This window comes from Martes martes (genome assembly GCF_963455335.1).
Source record: "Martes martes genome assembly, chromosome: 11".
Classification (NCBI taxonomy): Eukaryota; Metazoa; Chordata; class Mammalia; order Carnivora; family Mustelidae; genus Martes; species Martes martes.
In genome coordinates, this window is record NC_137899.1 from 102,810,571 (window position 1) to 102,832,845 (window position 22,275).

Sequence of the window (22,275 nt, forward strand, 5' to 3'; positions counted from 1 at the left end):
CTCATGCAGCCGCAGTGTGACCCAGAGCAGCAGACCTCATCCCGGGGAAAACCAGCCTGAAGGGGTTTGCATTGGGCAAGGGGGGACTCTGGCCTCAAACTCACCAGGACTTATCAGAGGCCCCATTTCTCGAAGCCGAGTCAGGCCCTCCCCAGGGCCGATCCCTTGTTTGACAACCCCCGGGGACATGACCAACAGAGACTACAAACCACCATGAGTTCCCCAGGTTGCCAGCAGGGCTGGCCAGGGACAGGCCGTGACTCCTCAGTCTCTCTGGCAATCAAGCCCTGGGCCACAGTCCCTACTGTAACCACAGGTAGAACAGCAGGCTTACGAAGCCACGGGGGGCCTGACTCAGCAGGAGTCCTTGGGGACCGTGCGGCACATTTGCTCTGGCCACAGAGTGCCACCTGGGCTCCTGGAACCGGAGCCTCAGCCACAGCATATGAGAAGCAGAAATCCGGAGGGGCCCAGGGGACACCGGAGGGAGCCTGTCTGCAGGACGCCCAGCCATTCACAGCGACAGTGCCAAGTCATAAAAGAAGGCTAATTATAGTCAGCGCAGTCTTTTGCTGCCTGGGAAGGCAGGGGTGCATGGGGAATATTCTAGAAAGATGCCATTGGAATGGAATCCTTGAAGGGTTAATTTCTGTTCTTTCAAAGACTCATTGATGAGAAAGCTAGTTCCCCAGCCCTCTTATGAAGCGGTTCTTCCGTACACGGCATTATTTGGGGGTGATTTACAAATTACATGTGATCTAACCTCACAATACTCCAGGAGGGAGGCTTTGGGGTCCACAACAGGTGAGGAAACGGAGGCCCAGGGAGATCACGTGACTTGCCCGGGGATGCACAGCCAGCGGGGGCCAGAGCCGCCGTCACCCCTGCAGTCCGGCCCCGGGGTGCAGGCTCCCGGCCCCCAGCAGCGCCCATCTCTGGGCCTGCAGTGCCATCGGACAAGCCGAGCTTCACGTGTAGACGGACGTGACTGGCTAGAAGTGGGGGGCCAGAAGTCGCACCCCTCACTCACGGGGAAGTCAGGCCCCGGCCCGCCCGATCTCCGGCCAGTCGGATTCTCCAAGTGTGCTCCTCCGTGAGTCTCCCCAGCTGGGGTGGAGACAGCCAGGCTGGCCGGGGCTCCGATCCACCCCCATCGGCGTCTCCTCCCGGGCCAGCCTGCAGCAGCTGAAGGTTGCCGGGCGGAGGTTCTTCCCGGGGGTCCCGGGAGCCCCAGTCCGACCGAGCCCTGCGTTCTTGCTGTTTCTGCGGGAGAGACTCGGGGAGGGACCAGAAGTTCTCTACTCATCCCAGGACATTTAGCCCCTGGTCAGAGGGCGAACTTCCACATCTGGGTAACAACCAGGTCATGTCGCTAAGTGCCGTCCCCAGCTTCTCAGAAGCTTCCCAAACTCGGGGTGTCTCTGTCTGGGCTACACAGCCGCTTGCTGCAGGAGAACGAAGGGCCATGTCACCTCCCTTGACCGATGAGCTGAAGACCCTGCTGGGGCAAACCCCTGGGGGGGCACAGCGCGTGGCGGGTGGCGGGGGTGCGGGGGTCATTGCCAAGGCTGCTCCAGGTCCAGAGGTCCCTCACACCAACCAGGGAGACACAGAGCACCATTCCGGGCAACTCACCCCACCCCCAAGCCTGCCCGTCAGCTGCCCCAGGGTCTCCAAAGCTGCTGTCTCGGAGGGGCGGTCTTCGGGCAACAACTATCTCTCCCTGGAGGGAGGGCCGGGGGTGCCAAGAAGGTGATCCAGTTCTCTTAGCAAGCCAGCCGCTGGTCCCCCCTGCTCCCCGCGGGTCAGTGCTATGACAGGAGACTGAGGGGGTCCCTGATGGGGCCCCCGCTCCCCCGCGGTGGCAAACACAGGACGCACAAAGGATCCGGTGCCTGACCGAGAGCCAAGTTCAACAGGGCCAGTCAGTGAGCCGGACCCGGGTCAACAAAACTCTAGAGGGGGCCATCGGGGGCTTTGCAAAGCAGTGCCTGAAGGCAGAGCTGGTCCAAAGGCACAGGGAGCCCCAGGAGGGAACAGGGTTGACACTTACTAGAAAACTCATCCAAACCCCAAAAGGGTGGGGGATAAGGGTGTGTAGGGACAGCCTCCAGAGCGTCGACCCTGGCAAGGCCCCCCAGATGCACAGCCACCACCTGTAGTGACGCCAGCCACCACCTGTCACAGGGCTGGACCCCAACCCGGGACTGTCTGCCTGCAAAGCCAGCTTGTTTTGGTCCTGGAACTCTCCCCGTGGTCAGCTCCCACTCAATACCACGGAGGAAAAGTATGATGGGTGTTATTATTATTATTTCTCCTTTATTAACTGGGTTCTGAGATGCCGAATTAATGAGCTCAGAATTCTAGGAACTATAGGTGTTGGGGCTCGTCCTCAGCGAAAACTGCTCAACACGGCATTCTGTTGCTTCTCCATACTCCTTGACCCTCCTTCCCACCCTTGAGGGACGGAGGAAATAGAAAATGGAGAATGTAGGCATCTTCTAAGGAGCATAAGCGGTTAATTCTTTAACCCTCTCTCGTTTTGGCAAGCTGGGGCATCTGCAAGGTCAGGGTCGTCCTGAGCCAGCAAGGTGATGACCTAGGCCACGGGCGTGTGCTGCCCCGACAGCGGCCTGCACGCCCCAGCCCAGAGCAGCTCCGGCGGAACCCCCGTTAGTGAGAAAACCTTGGCCACATAGAACGCATTTTCCTCTTTTTACAGCACCGTGCCCCAGGAAATGCTAGCAATGACCACAAGAACACCAAAATATTGGGGCAGCGCAGCCAATTCTACACAGAAACGTGATCGGCCAAGTTCAGGATGGTGACGGCTCATAACTACACCCACAGGAAGCCCTCAGCAGTGCAGATAATTCAGGTTCAGTGTGGCCGCCCAGAGAGCCAGGGTGGCCTTGGGCTGCTCCGAGTCAACCAAGCACCCAAGAGGAGAGCTGCCGACGGTGGGTGCGGGTCACTGGACTCCCAGCGGGAGAGACACGTCCAGTCCTGGGGACTCCATGACCACCGTGTGTTTCAGACGGTCTTTCAGGAGGGCAAGCATTTGCACTGGGGCCCCAAAGCGCAGCCCAGAAGCTGAGCCAAGGCCCGGGAATGGAAATTACACGATGTTCTAACCTCAACTTCCTGGTGAGAGCAGCCATACCAAGGCTTCTGGACCTCTCCCCCGAGCTCCGCTGTGCAAGTGGGGATGTGACAAGAGGCAACTCCAACTAGATCCTAAATCAAGACTCTTAGTCCTATACCTGCTACCCCGCAAGCCCTGCCTGGGCTTTCCCTCCCAGCCGCACCCCTCCCATCCGTGCTCCCGGCCCTGCCCCGCACACAGGAGCCTCCTTTGCTCCCGGCACTCACCCATCCCTCTGCAGTTCCCCTCTTTTTTTTTTAAATTTTACTTATTTATTTATTTGAGAGAAAGAGTGGGGGGAGGAGCAGAAGGAGAAGGACAAGCAGACCCTGTGCTGATCATGGAGCCTGACACGGGGCTCGATCCCAGGACCCTGAGATCACCACCTGAGACGAAAGCAAGAGTCCGTGTTTAAACCACGGAGCCACCCAGGCGCCCCGTCCACTTCTTCACACGGAAGCCTCCTGAGTCTTCAGAGCAGGGGCTCGTTCCTGCAGCCCTCTGCGTGAAGCTCTGTGATGGCCTCATCGCACCTGGCCGAGATCTGGGGTCACGGATGGGCCCGGCTCCCGCCGGCCCTCACTCAGCACACACTCCCGCCACCCGCTTCGGTTCCTTTACTCCACTTACCTCGGCCTGACTCAGCACCCCGACAGACACACGCTACCCTGTAACCCCCCGTAGCCTCCTCCCACTGGCGATGGGCTCCCGGGGCCAGGGACTTGGCTTTCTGCACCCTGGGGGGGGGGGAGGGGGGGCACAGCAGGATGGCTGACCGGCTGGGGCGGGGTGGCCCCGGGGGCAACTAGTGTCCGGCACTTCAGAAAATATTCGCATTCAGATTCAGTGGGTTAATCTGTCTAAACACTCTGCCTATTCATCCCCCCACCCCCTGCCCCCTGCAAAGCCTCTGGGGTGGGCGCTACCATTTCCATCGCACGGACCGTAACACTGAAGCCCAGGAGGGGTGGGCAGCTGCAGGTGTCTATCTGATGTCTGATCAACGTTTGTTGAGCGAATGAATGAACAAGTCATCCATCTCCAGCAACGTGCAAACAAGTTGAGGACTGCTTGTTCGGGTGACGGGCGGTTGGGGCTAGGGTGAGATTTTCAGGAGAGTGACCAGCTGGTCTGTGGATTCAAGACCCCAGGTTCTCTTCTGTACTCCAGAAACCCTCAGACCCGAGGACTCTTCCTCACCTGGGCCCCGCGGTAACCCAGTGACTGTGGGATGCAGGCCAAGTGTTAGGGGAGCGTCACCAGCTGGGTCTGGTGCCATCACTCCAGGAGCCCCCGCCCCCCCCCATTCGCTGAGGGGGCCCCCGGCTGGCAGCCCTCTTGGGACTCCCTGGTGCTGCCTCGTGGGTGGCAGTCACCACACACGTCCCCCCGCCCCCCGGCGGTGGGGCCACCTCTCAGGTGACGAGGAGCCGGGAAGATCCAGTGTCAGGGTGTGACCGGCCACCTGGGACCCGGCCTTCCTCCCACAGCCTGCCTGTCACGTGGTGTAACAGGACCAGGTGGCTTGTGACCTCTGCCCTCATACATCCCCCCTCCCCGTGCCCTCCACCGCGCTGCCAGCTCTGCCGTGAAAGGGCGGGGGCGGGGGGGTGGCCGGCGCACCCGAGCCTGGCCTCTACGCGGGGATCAAACGAGGCGGCCACAGTTGGGTCTCCCTCCTCCCTCCTTGGAACTGACTCTCCTCTCAGGTCCCCCAAAGCCGCAGATGGCAGCCACAGGGACGGCCCTACGAGGTCCTCTGTTCTGGTCTGCTGGGAGAGAGAGAGTCCCCGTCCCCCACCGATGAGACGGGACAAACTGCCCTTCTCGGCTCCGGTTGCTGATGTCCACCTGCAAACCCCTCGGGGCCGGGGTGCGCGCTGCCCGCTGGCCTGCCCAGAGACACTGCGGGGGGCTGCTGCTGTAGGAGGGGGGCCTGGGCGAAAGGAGGTTCCCGTCACCACTGAAGGGGGTCAGTGCTGGGCAAGAGCCACATGCTTCGTCACCCGGCCCAGTTCCCCAAGGGAAGATGAGACCATCCTGCCCTTCTCCTACTTCAAGGCTTATGCACAGTTCGACAATTCAGAGGAGAAAAAATGTTCCCGTCATGCAAATTCATCCCACTTGCATTTACATTTTCCATCACTCATTTGGGTACAAGATATTTTCAGCAGACTCCCAGCACCCAAAGCCAATCCTATTTACGGGGTGCCCGGGGTGTTCGGGGAGAGCGGCCAGGCCATGGAGGAGAGGGGCGCGAGTGGATGGGGGTGTTCCCTCTGCTCCGTCCACAAACACTCCTCGCCCTGGTGCACCATCTCCCTTCGGAGGTGAAGCAGTTTCCAGTTTCTCCTTTCTGTGGCCGGATAATTAAATCAAGGCAGGATAACAGAGTATGTTAGACACACGGAAGGGAAGACTCAAAGGCAAAAATCCCAGAAGGGCAGCGGGTCAGGGAAGAAGGAATTCGGAGCCTGACATCTTAGAAATCAGATCTGCTGGTGTGTAGATCTGAATGCCCTAAACTGTGTTCTGGGAATGGAGGGAATTTGGGGTTTATTATCTTTTGCTCTGACTCCCACTCCCCACCCCCGCCCCACGGTGGCCCCCAAGACAGACTTCTTTAATTCCGGGGCCGTGGACATGCCCCTGATCGTCAGCCAGGCTGTTTCTTCACGGACTCGGTGTCTGGAACCTTTTACGTGTGTGTACTGCAGGGACTTTTGCTTTTGCACGGAAAAATGTGATCACATACAAAGGTAGAACAGAATCACGCACCGCCACCTTGCCCTCACCCGGCTCCAGAAACTACAAACTCATGAAGATAGTTGTGGGAGCGACGTCCCTCCAATGCCCACCAGGGAATCACTTGCAAGTCTCATTAAAAATCCCTGGGCCCCCTCCCAGACTAAGTACTTGTCAACTTAGGGAGCAGGGCCCAAGAACTGGTACTTTCCCCACACATTCCCCCTAAGGATTCTCATGGACGGGGAGTGTGGGGTTCACCCCTGAGGAAGGTGGGACCAATAAGGCCCTGTTCTCCTAGCCCCCTCCGTGACCGGGCATTCATGGCAGGGGCAGGGGGCTGGACGGAGCAGACCCACCTCGTCCAGCCAGGACTGGATCCGGTCATAAACCTTATTGCCGTGTTTGTCACGCATAGAGCTCAACCCATCCCGCACACAGTAGGCCCGTGACAATCACTCACAAAGGCAGATGGGGGACATGGCTCCCATCACGTCACTGTGGACACCGAGGCTTACAAAAACTCAAGCTTTATGTGGCTCCGTAGAAATTCATTTAGAAAATAATAGGAATTAATGCCATTGTCCCAGTTACTGGTTTGGATTCCTCTAAGGAAAAGTTTCTACAACCCAGAGCTCTCCCGAAAGCATGGAGGTCTGAGGCAGGCAACCGGTTCGAGGATTTAAACATCTACAGGGCGGGTGTGGGGGCAGGTGGGAGCGGGGAGGGGCAGCCTCACACCTTAAGCTCTTAGGGAAAGGAGCAGCCACTTGCCCCATAAGAATCTGGGGAAACAAGGGAAGGAAAGTGGTTGCCCTTATAAAGTTAAGTTTTGAAAAGCACATAAAAAGAAGACGTAATTAGCCACTGATGAGAGTTACCCCAGAGACTGTGATCCCATGGCACAGGAATCCGGGAACACCCATAACTCCACTCAAGGTGACCCGGGTCACCTGAAGGGAGGTAGAAATAATATTTTACTCGAATTTAGTAAGCAGAAACTTTCTGGAGAAACTCCAAGCCCAGAGAACGGTGGAAGGATGATTATCCAAGGGCACGAAAAAGGAAGTTCCAAATGCCTTTCCGTGCACACGGTTCAAGGGAAGGGTGGCCAGGTGCCAGAACATCCTAGATCACACTTGAACTCACTCAGCAGCGGTCGGGCTGGTTCCCCATGTCTCTCGGCAAGGAGGGTCCTGGTGTGGCACCCCAGTCACACACCCCGGCCCACATGGGCCCATCACCTGGACCACTGAGATGAGAAAGCCCTAGATCCAGATGGTTTTAGGAACTGAGGAATAGGTATGTTGTTGGTGTGCTGAAGGGAGTGGGTTTTCGAGCCAACAAAGTGGATGACCCATCCTGAGACCTGGTGCCCCACCAGGAAATGTCACCATGTGGGAGAGGTCTCTTGGCAGCTTGTCTGAACCGTGCTGGGGACCTCCCTGGAATTTACCATCCTATGTCAGAAGGGTGTTTGCCCACTCAGCATCTTTTGAATCTTCCCTATGTCTGGCTTCTAGACGGGGGAGAGGGGGTGTGAAGTGGGGGGAGTCCCTCGAGACTCACTTTTCCGGTCCCTCTGTGGCAGTGGTGTGCCACCAGGAGACCCAGACTTGACCCCTGGACATCCCAAGCCAAACTTCTCAGAAGCAGGTGCAAAGCAGGATCTCCTGGTTGCCAGAGACGGTTGGCTGGAGAAGTCTGCTCAGGGTGCCGTGACAGAGTAGTACACACCAGGTGCCTTCAATAGCAGACATTAGTTTTCCCGCAGTTCTCCAGGCCGGAAAGACCAATGTCAAGATGCTAGCACGGTCAAGTTCTGGTGAGGTCTGTTTTCCTGGCTTGCAGACGGCTGCCTTCTCACTGTGTCCTCCCACGCTGGAGCGTCTCCCTCTTCCCCATTTTACAAGGCCACTGATCCTATCGGAGTGGGTCCCCACCCCTGTGACCTCAATTACCTTAATTATCTCCTAAACGCCCTATTTCTGAATGCAGTCACATGGCAGCTTAGGGCTTTAACATATGAACTAGGGGACGCTGCATGACTTGGGGGGGCACTGTGCTGACAGGGGTCATCCCGGCATGCCTGGGGCCTGGCTCTCCCAGTACCGCATAGGAGCCCACTGCCCCGGCTCTGGAAGTGACTTTGGGAACTTCTTGGGGACACGCAGTTTGGTTCTTTGTACACTGGGGATTCTCTGAGCTACTCAATGTCCTTTGATAATTTTGGGGGGGGGGACCCACTTGAACTAGCTAGAACTAATTTCTGGGCTAATTCGGAACTCTGATCCCAGGCCACATAGGACCGCTCTGCACAGAGTCGCAGGTTGGCTTCTCTGAATTTCCAAAGTGGAGTCACAGGCTCTTGCTCACCAAATGTGAGGGTAGGCCAGCCCCCTCCTCCCTCTCGTGGTATCGCTTTTTAGAATCTCCTGGGAAGGGTGCTTTTGGGCTCTAAGTAGCACAAAGTCTAATTCAAACTGGCTTTAACGAAAACATTTGCCTCTGGACAGGGAGTTCAGCGTAGGGCTGTGTGTTTTCTCTGTCTGTCTGGACTTCAGCTCCCTTTGCTCCTGGTCACAGAGGGCTGCCAGCAGCTGGGCCGTGTCTGTGCCAGCGTCCCCGGGAGAGGGAAAGAAGAAAGAACACACCCCTTGGAATGGCGGCCCCTAACCCCAGTGAGCAGCGCTCGGCCTGGACCTAGACTGGTTGCCAGGTCTGCCTGGACCCCGGTTTGCCAGAGAAGCCGGCCATCCTCGGGCAAGTGCCCCGGAGGCCAGCCCAGGAGCTGGACTGGGCTGGGAGTGGCCTTTCCATGGATGCGAGCAAGCAAGTCCAGCCAGCAGGGAGGACTCCGAGCACAAGACACAGACTGACCGGGGTGACCCCAGAGGTGCCAGCCATGTCGCAGGAAAGGCGAGGGCCGTCCAGGGGAGCCGGCGAGGTGCAGGGGAGGGGGCAGGCCTCCAGTTTCTGGGTGGGGACAAAGCAGTGCGCAGGCCCAAGAGTGACAGTGTGGGGGCACCTGGGTGGCTCAGTGGGTTAAAGCCTCTGCCTTCAGCTCAGGTCATGATCTCAGGGTCCTGGGATCGAGCCCCGCGTTGGGCTCTCTGCTGGGCGGGGAGCCTGTTTCCTCCTCTCTCTCTCTCTCTCTGCCTGCCTCTCTGCCTACTTGTGATCTCTGTCTGTCAAATAAATAAATAAAATCTTAAAAAAAAAAAAAAGAGTGACAGTGTGGGGAACGAGACAGAATCTCTCTGGCAGAACCCGGGTACCAAGTGGAGGCTCGATGGGCTGCAGGAGGCAGACTGGCTTCCGGGGCAGGCTGAAGGGAGGGAGAGGGGCTGGGGAGAGAGCCCAGGGCTGGATGCAGACTGACGCCCGGGCACGGGGTAGGCAGGGAGGACCGGCGGCAAGAGCCTAAGGTCAGCTCGATTCTGAGAATGTTCTGGCCGGGTGGGTGGGGAGCGGCCCGGCCCCTCAGAGTCCCACGTCCTGCAGAAGACCCTTCTCCTCTAGACACAAGGCCACGCTGCCCTCTCCTTTGGGCATCAAAACCTGCTCCGGGGAAAGAGCCTCTTCTCAGTCTTTTGTACCTTCTCCCTCCCCAGTGGCTCCATCGGCAAGGAGGCTCTGCTGCAATAAGGGAAGGCTAGTCGTTAACCGGCGGGGAGAAAGCAGACCCGCCTCTGTCCCGAAAGCAGCGAGGTTCTGGGGGGATGCCCAGAGCCAGCAGCCCTGCCTCCACGGGCTTCTGGACCAGCCAGGAACCAGCCTTCCTGCTGTCAGCCAACAGCTCAACACCAGTCCCCGCTCGGGGGCCGTCCTGTCACCCGGAATGTTCTTACTATGGACGGAGCCGCTGGCACACCCGAACGGATAAAACACGGGCCCCACAGGTATTAAAGGATACGCCACCCCCCCCAATGCCTCTGAGTCCTCTGAGCAGCTCCCCACTTCCAAGCCTGTCACCGCAGCCCGGCGTCCTCCCTTCCCATCCTCGCTGGGGTCTCTGCCTGCAGGCACGGGGAAGCTGGGGACTGGGGTAGGAGAGGCTCCCACCCTCCCCCGAGGGGGAGCTGGAGAGGTTCTGGGCTGGAGTCATGGGCTCCTGAAGCCTTTGGATCCCTTCCTCTAGCGTGTTCCATAGCGTTGGCCCCCTCTTGGGTCCATGTTTCAGTCAAAGAAACCGCAGAGCCCCCTCTGGCCCTGGAGCCCTTCTGCACCCTCTCGGCAAGCCCAGGAGCGAGCATCTCCCCTGGGTGAGGCAGCTCAGTCCGGCTCCTGCAGACAGCACGCCCAAGGAAAGAGGGGACTCTCCACGGACTGTTCTGCTCCGAGGCCCCTTGGTTTGGAAATCTCGCAAGAACCCTTAGAAGGCAGGGCTGGTCCTCACTCACCTGGGGTGAATGCCAGGCCTGTCTCCATATCCCACTACCCCCCCCCACCTAGAAACCCCTCCCTCAGGCTTCCTGGGCCTTTCGCTCCCATTTTTCCTAAGGACCCCCATGGCCCAGGCCACCTCCCCAGACCACGCCAGTTTCCAAGCCCCCTGCCCAGCTCCCAAGCCAGTCACTATCCCTCTTCCACCCCCAGTGCCTTGCGCTGTAGGATTGGCTAATTGGTGTGGTTTGTAAGGGCTTCAAAGGACACAGAGGCCTGTTGGAAGGGTCGTGGGACAGCAGATGAGCCCAGGATCCCGGCGCAGGCCACCCGAGCTGACAGCGGCATCTTTGCAAAGTCAGAGGTGGGGGACCTGGGCTGTTCCCTGTGCCCCTCGGAACACACTGCAGGTGGCCACCCCTCGGGTTCCCACGGGGCCCGATACCCCAGCGATAACTCAGGGGGACATCACGCTCAGTGACATAAGCCAGTCCCAGAGAGACAAAGGCCGCGTGATTCCACTTACGTGAGTTACCGCAATAGTGAAATTCACAGACAAGGAAGCTAGAAGGCGGGTCTACAGGGGACAGAGAATGGATGCGTTACTGTTTAACGGGGGCAAGAAGAAGTCCTGGGGACGACGGCCGTGCTGCTGGCACAGTGGTGTGAACGTATTAAGGCCACAGAACCGTACGCTTAAAAATAGACAAACGGTCAATTTCATGGTTATGTGTTTTTTACCCTGATGCAAAAAAAATGCCAAAACAAAACAAAACGAAAATAAGGAATAGCGTGTCACGCGGAGCTGCCACAGGGGGCTCATGGGGGAGTGAGGGCCCCCGTGGAGCGGAGAGGGGACTCCCTGGGAAGGTCCAAATCCAAGGAGCCCAGGGCCTCCCAGGCCCTGCCCCTCGCCTGGGCCCAGACGGCTAATTTCTGGGACCTGTGGCTCCAACCAGTCCCCCTTTCAAGCTTACTTCTTGCCATTACCCACATCCACATTCTGTTCTGCCTGAATCTCAGAGCCAGGACCTTGAGAAGGTCTCGAAAAATCCCCCATCTGATGTTTAAAAACTCACCCTTGGCTGGAATACCCCTTGTGGTGACGATGAACACCGCGGAGCGCCTACTGTGTGCAGGCAGGGTGCTCAAGTGCAGAGCGCCTACTGTGTGCAGGCAGGATGCTCACCCTCCGGGGGCTGCCAGCCCCACCCCTACCCCATCCAGGTGGGTGTCCCCTTCCTGAGGCTGCTGCCCCAGAACGCTGTCCTCCTTAGGGGCCCCCAGAGATACTGGGGTGCTGTGGAGGCTTGGGATCGTGGGGAAATTTTTCTGGCTTTTGAATGCTTTGACGTTTTATTTGAGGACTTAGATTTTTAGAATGTAGTAAAGCACACTTTAAAAAATTCATGTACGGGCGCCTGGGTGGCTCAGTGGGTTAAAGCCTCTGCCTTCAGCTCAGGTCATAATCCCAGGGTCCTGGGATCGAGCCCCACATCAGGCTCTCTGCTCGGCGGGGAGCCTGCTTCCCCCTCTCTCTCCGCCTGCCTTTCTGCCTACTTGTGGTCTGTGTCTGTCAAATAAATAAATAAAATCTTAAAAAAAAAAACATGTATTTTCGCAGTGGGGGTGGTGGATATTTCTATCCCGTGAAGTTGAGTTCTGTTTCCCTCCGGGATGAGAACAAGGTAACCCCGCTTCGTTAGGACACACCCTCAAATCTTTGAAGGCCATTCCCACTCCTCCTTAAACTCACTCCCATCTGGGCCAACCACATCTCCAAGTCTTTCAACTCCTTTTCATATGACAGGATTTTCAGGTCTCATATCATGGTGAAAATTAAGTCCCTGACCTTGAAAAATGTTTAGAAGCCCATGAAAGATTTACAATTTAAGATTAAGAAATGGAATAAGGCCCACCTGGAATGACTGTTTATAATTCGGTATTAACTCCTGCGGTTGGGGCCAGAAAGGAGAAGATAGAGGAGGTCCAAGCAGGGGGAGGCTTCCGCACCTCTGGGAGCCCGAGAATGTTTGCAGGCGACTGGCCACCCCCCTCCAGGCCTTTCTGCTTTTAGGTGGGCGGCTTAGAGGCCCGAACAGCTACATCGCCACACCTCGAAATCTGTCTGGGGACTTGCGGCAGAGCGGACCCGGCCCTCCCCCACTTTGATTTTCTTTGATTTTTCTATCCTAGGGATGAGGTGATCTATTTTTAGTGTAGAGGCTGCTGTAAGTGAGAAGTTGCCATAGCGACAGCTGGTGGTTACAGACCAGGTCCCGCTACAGTTCCCAGTCATAAATAAATCCCCAATGCCGAGCCCCAGGCAGCACGCAGCCTCAGAGACGGGAGCTCGCCCTGGATCCCCCGGGGACCCCGCCTGCTATGCCGCACGGCTGCCGTGAATAGGCTGAGCCTGAGTCCTCGCCAGTGGGGAAGCCGACCGGGACGTGGGATGCTGGGCACAGCCTTCCACCGCCTCCCCGGGGGCTGACGCTACCCCTCAGTCTCCAGGCGAGGAAAAACCCCTGTGTGCGCCAGATGATGGGCAGGGCACCAGGTGAGGAAGCACGGAAAAACGCAGCCCCAGCCTCTGCGTAGAGACCAGCCCGGGGGGTAGGCTGCATGCACAGCTGACGCCAAGCCATTGGCCAAGGCCGCCCCTGTGCGCGGGGGGGTGCCGCAACCAGCAGCCGTCGCCCGCCTCCAGCAGAAGCATGCAAACGTGCGAGAACATTCACAGCGGCCCTCCGCCAGAGCCCCAGCGGGGAACTGCCATGCCCAGGCGGGCAGGTGGACGGAGGAGCTGCGGTGCACGCAGGGGACGCGGCAGCCAACGAGGGCACACGGCAGCGACAGCCTCAGTGGGGCGCTATCTCACACCAGGAGGGGACGAGGCCGGGTGGAAAAGAAATCTCTCGTGGACCCAGCATAGAAAGTTCAGCACAGACCATGCTGATCATGGGGGAAGGGGGAAGTGCCCGGAGGGGGTGTCGGGGAGGCTTCTGGGGCGCTCTCGGGACGCTCTGTTCCTTGATCTGCTCGTCGGTCACACGCGTGCGATCAAACTGCACATTTACCACCTCTGATTTGTACTTATTTCTGTGTGCTTCCACTTTCGTCACATCTGCATTAACAAGGTTTTAGAAGCTACGATTGCGTTGTTAATCAGTCTCAACAACGTCATGCCCTAGATAGGTCTGTTCACGGGATGAGTATGTTCTGAGTCTGTTCTCCGGGATGAGTAGACCTGAGCCCCATGTGGTTCCAGCAAGTCCAGGGGCAGAAGTGCCAGACCCGGGCATAAGGACGGGGTGACTCTGGGTGACCTACCACCAGCATGGAAGCCCTGCCGTGGGGCCCTCCGGGAGAAGGGAGGCTGGTGTCGCGACAAACCCCTGGGAAGGGGGACCTTGGACCGGCTTTGGTAGGTGACGGCCATCACCCCTAGGCTGGGCGCACCTTGAGGGTTCCCCACCCACAGGTGCGAGACTGAAGACACAGTGCTTCGCTCCTGGGCGCCTTCTGGGCACCTGCTCAGGCAGGGCCACCGCTGCTCAGAGGTGATCCCGAGGCCACAGCCACTTCTGTTTCTCCTCGGATCAGCTGTGGCTGTACAGTGACCAGGCTGAGTCACCCAGGAATGAGCAACAGGGGGGACAGGGGACTTCTGACTCAACATCCCCCATGACTCACGGACCGCCTGGGGTAGCAGCCGGAGTGTGGGTGAAGAATGTGGCAGAGAAAGGGGAGGCTCTGTGTGTCACTGCGGCAGAGGGGAGGGGCCCCGGTGGCCCACCTTGCAGGCATTCCGTAGAGGGAAGCCCTGTAGAAACGGTGCCCAGGGTCTTGGGGCCGAGGCTGCCTGCAGAGGGCAGACACATTCATCCTTGCTAGGTTGCTGCATGTGACTGACATACCTCTTGGCCACTCTGGCTCTGGTTCTCCCATCTGTAAAATGGGAACACCCCGGCACCATGGCCGCCACCGGCCTTAACAGAGCTATTGAATATAAAACACTGTAGAGCCTGGCAACCCGCGAGCAAGTGGCAGGAGGTGCAAGGCAGGGGCTCCCCCAGGGCTGGAAACACTTGCAGCCCCTCCCCTGGGGCGGAGGGTGGCGGAGCCCTCGGCTGTTGCGGAAGCCCAGGGAGGGAGCTCTTCCTGCCAGACCAGCCCTGGCTCTGCCCCCCAGGCCCTCTCCTAGCCCCGTCCCTGGCTGACACCCCTTCCGGGAGCCCCAGCCTGGCATCTTTGGTTCTGGGCACCCTGGGCCCATTTTCACTTTCTGGGTTTTTCTTTGACTGCCCCTCCCCCCACCCCCGTGTCTCCACCAGTCTAGCCTCACCTCCTGGGTCCAGTGCAGACAGAGACGGCTCCACCGAGCCCCAGAGCATGGGGCACCAGCGCCCATCCGGGGGCCTCCTCTGCAGGCAGGGGACCCCCGGCCAGACTGCGGGCAGCCACGAGCCGTGTCTCACCCGCTTGCCACATTTTCAGCACCAGGCTAATACACACATGTGATAGGTACATTCGTCAGGCGGATTAACTAGTGGTTTCTGGCTTCTCTAGTGATGTGCAGCCAGAAACACATCATAAAAGAATTGTGTCCAAACCTGGTTCGTGCAGAGTCCAGACCGCGCAGCCTACTTCCAGGCTCACCGTGTGGCCCGACACCTAGTCTGAAATTGACCAGCACACCTGCAGTTGAACCATCATGTCCATCTCTCCCTGGGGTGAAATCTTCCCAAACTAAGTCCTATTTTATTTTTTATTTTTTTTTAAAGATTTTTTATTTATTTATTTGACAGAGATCACAATTAGGCAGAGAGGCAGGCAGAGAGAGAAGGGGAAGCAGGCTCCCCGCTGAGCAGAGAGCCCGATGCGGGGCTCGATCCCAGGACCCTGGGATCATGACCTGAGCCGAAGGCAGAGGCTTTAACCCACTGAGCCACCCAGGCGCCCCCTAAGTCCTATTTTAAATCCACAAAAAGGGATACAGTAATTTTAAGAAAACGACCGATTTGTATAAAGCGTTAACAGGTCTCATATTTTTTTAATGTAAATTTAGATGATCAGAGTTTTCCTAAATGAGTCCACTGCCGTAGAGTGAACACACAGCTCTAGGGAACACGGAGCTGGACCAAGGTCAACAGAAGGGCCTCAGACACAGGGCCCTCATTGTCGCCTGAGCCACCCCACCCACCGCACCTCAGTGTCCTCAGTCTAAAGGAGCCACACCGCCACGTGCGGAGAGGCTCACAGATCCCCTGCGTGGCCCTCAGGTCATTATGGGGTGCCCCGTGTGCATCAAGTTCCATGTTCAACTGTATCAGGATTCAGTTTGTTCTCATTCCACAGAAAAATCCCCAAATCACAGTGGTTTCGGCAGGGAGAGGTTTATTCTCCTTTCACACAAGGGATGTCTGACATGTAAGCAGTCCAGAGCTCTCTGGTAACCCAGACTCCTGTCTCTAGATCCCACTGTCCTGAGTGTGTACCTTCGTCCTCAGCAGTCACCTTAGGGTTCAAGATGGCTGCTAGAGCTCCGGTCATCACAGCTGCATTCAAGGTATGGGGAAGGAAGAAGGATCCATGGGGACCCACCCTTCCCCTCTTCTATGAGCCTCTCTGGTAAGTGTGAACAACACTCCCCTATTTGGCTCACTGAGTAACTTGGTCGCCGGTCCTCCCTAGCCTCCGTACAGGCCACAGAATGAGAACTGGGGTCCTGTTATTAAGGAAGGTGGGTTGTGAACATGGGCAACAACTGGAGATCTGCCACAGGTAGAGAGACAAGACACAGTCTCCACACCCGAGGAGTTTGGCGAGTCAGCCTAACCAGACGAACCGAACACTGCGCCAATGGGAGCAAGACGGTGGTGGGTCCTGGAGTGCTCGGGAGAGACTGTGGAAAAGCACTGAGAGGGCGGTGGGCCTGGACGAGGAGGATGAGGAGGGTGAGGAGGCGTATCCAGCGAGGGGAAAAATACACTCATCCCCGTTCTCTGTAGCTTATCTTCTGAGACAACACGGAGTCGGAAGGGACCCCTGTCAGCCACGGGACCCAGAGAAGCGGCTCTTGGGGCCGGCTTGTCTTTTCGATCAGCCTGGAATGACAGCAAACTCCCCAGGGGCCACTGGCGAGGCCACACTGATCTCAGCAGCAATGCCAGGAGCAGGAGGTCGGGGCTGAACGTGTGCGAGGGGCGCTGTGTGGGGTGGCTGCCACCCAGGACGACCTCCCAGGTGCTGAGACGCCTGTGTCATTCCCCTGAGTTCTGGGCAACCCTGCCAAGGGCCTGTGACGCTCCAGTCCTCTCTGCTCCCCTCCCGATCCTCTCCCCTCCACCGGATACCCGGCTGGTGATCTCTGGTGATCTCTGCCCAGAGCGGCCCTCCTCTCCCCATCCCCCACATCAAAGTCAGAACCTTCCTGTCGCTTTCTTCCACAAATCAGGCCACGGATAAGCGAGGCCCAGACTCCAAGCAAATGGACACAAAGCATCCTTGTCATTTCCTACCAGGCACGTGGGTGTTTTGTGGAATCCCGTCTCCAACAACGGGAGAGAAGGCCGCACGCCACACTTGTCCACAGATGCTCACATGGAACTTTCTGTGGCCGAAAGATACCCCCTCAGGGACAGAAGACCCTTCACCTTGGTCCGCAGGTGTGAGAGACGGTTCCTTGCAGTGAAAGGGAGAAACACATCCCTAGAGGGAAGTAACTCAAGGGGAGCCAGGCATGGAAGGCCCGGGAAGCCAGGCTGTCTGGACTTGGGGACACAAGCCCCCCCCGACCCTGACCCTGACCCTGCACGCTGGAGGCTCAGCTCTCAAGGAAGGCAGAGGGCCACCCGCCCGAGCTGAAAACACCTGGAAGTGAAAGGTAAGGAAGACTGAGAAGTCCGGGGCTGAAATCTAACGTGAGCTCCATGTTCTTCCTTTCTGGCGTCTGGGTCCTCACCAACGGGGAAGAGACGGCCCCTCCAGGTCAGCCAGTTCTTAGAGAAAGTGCGCCTTTCGCCTTTCGTATGCAAACAAGCCGACCCAGAGCCCAGACTCAGAACCCCCTCCCCTGCCCGGTTCTTCCACTCAGAAGGCACCATCCTCCTGCCCTCAAGGACCATCCCAGGGCCAGGGACCAGACAGCCCGACAGCAGCTCGACACGGCGCAGTCTGCCGGAAGTGCCCGAATCGGCCGATTCCAAACCTGCCCGCCCCGCCGGGCTTTGCCCTTCCCCTGGAAGGGCATGGAACCCCCTGGAAACCCCCACGAAGGCGCCTGACCACCCTCTGCCCTCACCCGGGCAGCCTTCTGCCTCCTGACCCGCCGGGAACCACCCACCCACGGCAGCACCCCTGACGCGCCTGTCGTCGGCCTCGGCGAAGCTGAGTAATAATAAAAACCCCGTTCAAAACGCCGTCTCCCCATCATCTGCGCATCTCCCTGCTCCCTTCTCGGCTCCGCACCAGAAGACTGATCACGAGGCTTCCCAACGCACAGGCGCACTGGAGACTGCCAACAGAGAACGTTCCAGGGAAACACGCATTCAGCCCAACTAGCAGAGGTTTTCTCAGAAACCCTCCGTGAAGGGCACCGAGCTAAAGTGGCTTCCCAAGGTCTTCACTCTCCCGGGCACTGAGCGGAGAGAAAGACAACTGGTGCCAAGACGGATGTTCGGAGCTCAGGGGTCCTGTTTTCTGGTCGGTCCAGCCTTGCCTCCCAGCACAGCTGAGTTTCTAGGAGGAAGGGGTTCCACGTGGTTTGGTTTATAGATAGGAAAGCTATAGAGAGGGACGCCTGGGCGGCTCAGTCGGTTAAGCTGCTGCCTTTGGTTCAGGTCATGATTCCAGGGTCCTGGGATCGAGTCCCGCATCGGGCTCCTTGCTCAGCGGGGAGCCTGCTTCTCTCTCTCTGCCTCTGCCTGCTTGTGTGCTCTCTCTGACAAATAAATAAATAAACAAATAAAATCTTAAAAAAAAAAAAAAAGAAAGCTATAGAGAGGCTGAACGCAGGTTAAGCTGGGCCCTAGGAGTTGATGAAATCCCTGGTATTAGCTGATTTGTGTCGTGTCGTTCAGCCCGGCATGGGACTTGGCTAAGTATTTCAGAATGGCTTCTGAATCTGCCTCGAACCCTCTCTCCCCTCCTTCCCAGCAGTGCTCTCGGACCAGAGCCCCAAGAAGGGGCACCTGTGTACCCACTCTCACGGTCAGGGGCTGGGCACAGCTCTGACCCTGAGCCTAACCGGGAGGGGACGCACGCCCTCCACGGGGCTTACCCTCGGCACCAGCACCACTGCCAAGGGACACCGCGGGCCCAGAAGCCTTCTACGGCCTCGGGGACGTCCGTGCTGATTGGTCCTTGAGAGCATGGACCCTGGTTGTTTTTCCTTCTCAGTCGTTAAAGACAAATTATTACTGGAGGACAGGATTCATTCTGCTCTTTGGATGTACCAAGTTCTTGATTTGGTCCAGAAGCGGGAGGCCCACACAGTGCCATCAGGCGCTGAGGCCCCTGGGCCCTCGGACCCACCCCGGGTCAGGTCCTTCCAGAGGGTATTCCCAGACGCGTCCCAGACAGGCATTCCGGCCTGGAGCCGTCACTGAGCCACGAGAGGCTTCTCCATCACTGTCCAGAGTCACTATGTTTAAATCCAGGCCCTTTCCGGAATATTCTTTCTCCCTTATTTCTCTAGGGACCCCACCAGCTCTGTAGTCTCGTCCTACTCCCTCCGATGTCCACAGTGCTGGACTCAGCTGTGCAGGGTCAAGTGTCTGTGTTCAGAACAGGGCTCCCCAGAAGCCAGCAGCTCCTGGAACCACACACCTGACCTCTTGGGGCCCACGAGCACCCATTTCCCTGTCTGTGTCGTCACTCAGCCTGTTGCTAGGATGCTCCTCTCTATCCTGCTGCCGCCTGCCCGCCTGCCTGCTGGGTGCGGACCACCTGACTCGAGCCATCCAGGGAGACCGCAGAGAGAGGATGAATCCGGAAGTGTTTAACTGAGATTTTCCCAGGAAGCCCTCATCCGGGCCATGTCTTCCACCTGTTGTCTGCCAGGGGCCTATGTCCAGGGACCGCTGAGCAGTGCTGGTGACAGCTGCCAGGGGAGGGCACTCCCCACCGCCTGGCATCGCAAACGAAGGCTCGCTTGTCTGTCGAACGGGCCACACACAAAAGACAAACCCTGTGTGGCCACCCTTGCACGAGGCCCCTAGAGACTCAACTCAGAGACGGGAAGTTGAAAGGTGGGTGCCAGGCCCCTGGCAGGGTGGGATGGGAGGTGTTGTCTGATGGGTGTGGGAGTTTCAGGTGGGGATGACAGAAAGTTCCGGAGATGGATGTGATGATAGTTGCACAACAGTGTGAACGTACTTACTGCCACTCAGCTTAAAAAAGTGCACTTTAAAGTGGGGAAGGTGGTAAAGCTTATTTTACCACGATTTCAGATACCAGCTCAGGCGTGAGCCTCCGTGAGGGTGGCGGGCGTCGTGCTCACGGCGGTGCCACAGACACTGGTGGGCCTGGCAGAGCACCGGGCATCACTGAACCTGACAATGGGTGTAGGAGGCTGTTCTCCCTGCTTCTCTCTGTATTTGAAAATTTCCACTACAGAGAGGTAAAGACTTGTATTTGAACGAGCACCGGTATCCTTCGAGGCGACCACCATCACTCACAGACTGTGAGGGACAGGCAGGCAGGGAGGGACATCTGGGGGAGGCAGGAAGGACCACAGACATCACTTTCCAGCCCGGCCCGATGCTTGAGGCAAAGAGCGAGGGCCACCCCCCCACCCCCAAACCGTGTCTGGCTGTGGCCTCCACTTGCATTCACAGAGGACAGGAGAGCTGGGACGGGCAGTGTAGGGGAGATGAGTGTATCTGGGCACGAGGAACTCTGGAGTTCTGTTCCAGAAGTGGTTTTACGTCCATCCCGAGGACAGCTAACAGGAAGGGGAGGCTCCCCGTGACGCACAGACCCACCAGAGGTTCTGGTCTCCAGCGTCACTTAGACCTCTGCGGCATGGGGACAGAGCACCAGCTTCCCGACGCACCCCCTGGCTTCCCGTCTCCAGGACGGTCCTCAGAAGGGCTCTCTTAAGGCTTCAGGTGCACACATCTTTTAACTACTCCCCTCTAACTGCAGAGGCTGGAAAAGTTCCCGCAGCCAGTCCTCTCGTCCGTCTGGCTAGCACGCTCCTTCCCAATCCTCCTTGTACCTCCGTACTATGACTGCCGCTCGCTCTTTGTCTAGGTAATCTGGACGTCTGTGGACCAGAGAGGCTGGAAAAGTCGAAATCATCGCTTGTGTGTCACACAGAGAATGAAAACCTGAGCCGCTTGCTTCGCTTTGCAGGGGAGCTGGGTACACGCAAGACCCCGAGGCCATAAGCGATGAGCTTTTCATGACCCCAAACCCTCAAGGGTGTTTTATCACAAGGCTTGAAGGTTCAAAATCCCACCGAGAGTCCTGCACTTCCAAAGGAGAATGCCGTCCAGGCAAATACAAATGGGCTTCGTGATTGTTGATCGGCCGTGGCCTGATTCTCTGGGTCGCTCTGACCGGTCAGGAGGCTACCGAGACAGCCGGGTACAAGTGTGTGCACACCCGTACGTGTGTGCACGTGTGCAATGAAGAAGTGTCTCGGCCCGAGGAACTGCAGAAATGCCAGCCCGTGAGACAAAGTGCACCCTATCCCACAGGCTCAGCGCTACCCTCCACCCTCCACCGGAGCAGGGACACGGTGAGCGGCTCCTGGGACCACGGCACACCCCCAAGGCACGAGGAGCCCATGCCAACTACTTGAGCGTGCACGAGTTGGGGGAAATGGGGCACAAGTATGGGACCAACACTGTCACCACCCTCACGGAAGCTTTCTTCGGGGCAGAAGGGATCCCCTCCTAAAATTCTTTGCTACAGGAATAACCATGGGCAGGGGTGGGAGTTCAGAAAACAAGAACCCCGAAGCAATACCTACTTGACAACCAGGAACAAGGCATCACATAACCAGTAACTCTGCAGTGAGAGCATGTGATGGGGTCAGAACGGCGGACAGAACGCTCCTTTGGGGCCATGTCCCTGTCCCTGAGAAGCCAGGAGATCACAGAATGGGTGACTGGGCTTTAGGGGAGGGAAGGCTAAGCTGAGTCTGGGGAGGTGGGTGAGGGTTAGCGAGGCACGGAGGGAGAGGAAGGCCCAGGGGCCACTCAGTTTTTCTTCATTTGGTGTCTCCCCACCCAACACCTGCCACGCGGCCTTGCTGTTGGCTCCTCGCACGTGGAGACTCTAAACAAAAAGAAAACCAGGACACACCACAAGCTGGATGCCTGGGCTCCGGCCGCCTCGAGTGGCCTCAGCCTGCTTCCTGAACCTCAGAGGAAGGTTCTGGAGGGAGCCCTGATCTTCCTGACCCTGGTCAGAGCTGGTATTTGCATGTGAGCACTTAGAAAACTTGGTCAACATGCAAATATTATTTTTGATCTCAGAAGTGTAGGAGACATGACGACAGCCAGGTTTTACATGAAGAGGAGAAACCACAGTCCGGCCAATGACAGGCTCTTAATAACGGGCCTGTCCGTCCCTGTCAGCAAAACGCGACTTTCGGTTCAATACTGGTTTAATTCTAAGGTAAACGAGTGTTTATTACTTTATTATTTAAAAAAGAGTCTTCTTTTAAAACCACATCTATGAATCAAGTCCAAGACATCTGTCATTCCTTCCCCGGGCAAGGAGCAGGCGTCAGGCTCCTACCTAATTTCCCCGGAGCATCTGATCAGATATTCCTTCATGAGGTGGAAACCCCCCCAGTTCCAGAGCTGCTGTGTCCTCTGGCCACCTCTCCAGGGGCACCAGCCTCCCACCAGGGCCGCCAGGGGCCCTCTGGAAGCCGCTGGTTAGATTGGATCAGCCAGCAATGTCAGCGAGTTTTAGATCTACCTTTTCATTTTCACGTACTGCCCGGAAGTTTTGCCAAAGTCATTTCCCTACTAGGC

The 22,275-nt window shown here is 57.6% G+C and overlaps 1 protein-coding gene across 6 annotated transcripts in view; it reads right to left on the minus strand.

The window, feature by feature from the left end:
- Positions 1-22,275, minus strand: part of PRKAG2 (protein kinase AMP-activated non-catalytic subunit gamma 2) — a 248,537-nt gene that overhangs the window by 117,509 nt on the left and 108,753 nt on the right. The gene's annotated exons all lie outside the window — the stretch shown is intronic.